This window comes from Lathamus discolor, chromosome W (genome assembly GCF_037157495.1).
Source record: "Lathamus discolor isolate bLatDis1 chromosome W, bLatDis1.hap1, whole genome shotgun sequence".
Classification (NCBI taxonomy): domain Eukaryota; kingdom Metazoa; phylum Chordata; class Aves; order Psittaciformes; family Psittacidae; genus Lathamus; species Lathamus discolor.
Window position 1 is genome coordinate 32,071,733 of NC_088908.1, and position 1,655 is coordinate 32,073,387.

Here is a 1,655-nt window from a genome sequence, read left to right on the forward strand (position 1 = left end):
TTTTTCAGACACACAAACTCACTCCTATGGCCTCACTTTCTTACAGTGAAATACAAGATTTAACAAATTCTTTTATAGCAGAAATAGTGAAAAGCCTCAAGACAGAAGATTAGAAAAAGCCAGGGCCCATCATGGATGCTGCCATGTTAACTGGTCGCAGTGTCGAATTGTCCCATGGAAATATGTAAGGAGAAAAGGTGCAACCAAAAGCTAAAGTCACTGCTAGGGAAAGCCAGGCAACAGCAAGTCAAGGTTATTGCCTCTTCTCCTACAGCCTAGAAAAGAATATCCCAAGAAAAGCAGATTCACAGCAGCATCAAAGAGACAGTGAACACCAACCATCAAAACATTTTTTTGTGACTGTTTTTGGTAAATGAGCTTGCAAAACTACTGAAGCCCACACGATCCTGTGACCTCCAACTCTGTAAGGGGGGATCTGAATGCTCACTGAAGCATGGCAGGGAAAAGGAGACATTTTTCAAGCTCTTGCAACCTTTAGTTACAGAATAATCCTAAAAGTGACAGTGGAATAATCCTTTCCTTAAAGGAAAATGACATTTAACAGAAGAATGGTTTCCTGGGAGGGGGGAGGGAAATGCTAAAAGATCACAAATGGCTTTTGGTGAAGGAATTGTGGGATTTTTTCTTTGTTTGGTGGGGGTTGGTTTGGCTTTTTAGCAAAAACAAAACCTGAAACCAGGGGTGGAGAGGGGACCTGCAGGACCTCCAGAGCACCCCATGGACCCAACCAGAGCTCATGCGTCACGATGACCACAGGGACATGGGGACCACAGGGGTGTCTGATTCTGTAACACCCCGAGTTCATGTGTGCGAGGCCACGGAACCTTTCATCGGAGGCACCAGGAGACGACAGCTGCCCCATGGAACACAAGCTACAGGTGGAGGAGGCAACAGTAGCTCCTCTGGTGTTTCCCATCTTGGTGTCTCAGTGCCAGCAATGCCTATGGACACATGAGCATGGAACAAAGTGGGTGGCAATCGCGATCTTGCGGTGCTTTAGGAGTTACCAAGAACACCTCAAGTGACTTCCCCAGAGTGGCTGCTTTGGACTCGGTGTGCGAGTTGCACTGGCTGAGCTGGCAGCAGAGCACTCCAGCTGCCTGAAATCCTGGGATCTCCCCTCATTTCTTGTGGGGAGAACAAGGGCCTGTGGGGACGGGACAAGAGGGAACAGCTTTAACCTGACAGAGAGGGGAGATTGAGAGGAGATCTTAGAAGTTCTTCCCTGGGAAGGTGGTGGGACACTGGTACAGGGTGCCCCGAGAAGCTGTGGGCTGCCCCATCGCTGGCTGTGTTCAAGGCCAGGTTGGATGGGGCTTGGAGCAAGCTGCTCTAGTGGAAGGTGTCCCTGACCATGGCAGGGGTTGGAGCTGGATTAGCTTTAAGGTCCCTCCCAACCCAAACCATTCCGTGCTTCTGTGACATCCTCAAGTTCCCAGCACTGCCGGGTGGCAGCCCACGATGCTGACATGCACTGCCATGGGCTCACTGGCAGGTGAGTGCTAGGCCTGGCTCTTGCCCTGGTTTTTTGGCCACTGCATACGAGGTGGGATGTGGGAAGAGGCTCTGTGCTGGCTGAGGTAGCATGGTCATGCTGGGACTTGGGTTTCCCACCCAGGAACCCTGTGGGCAGG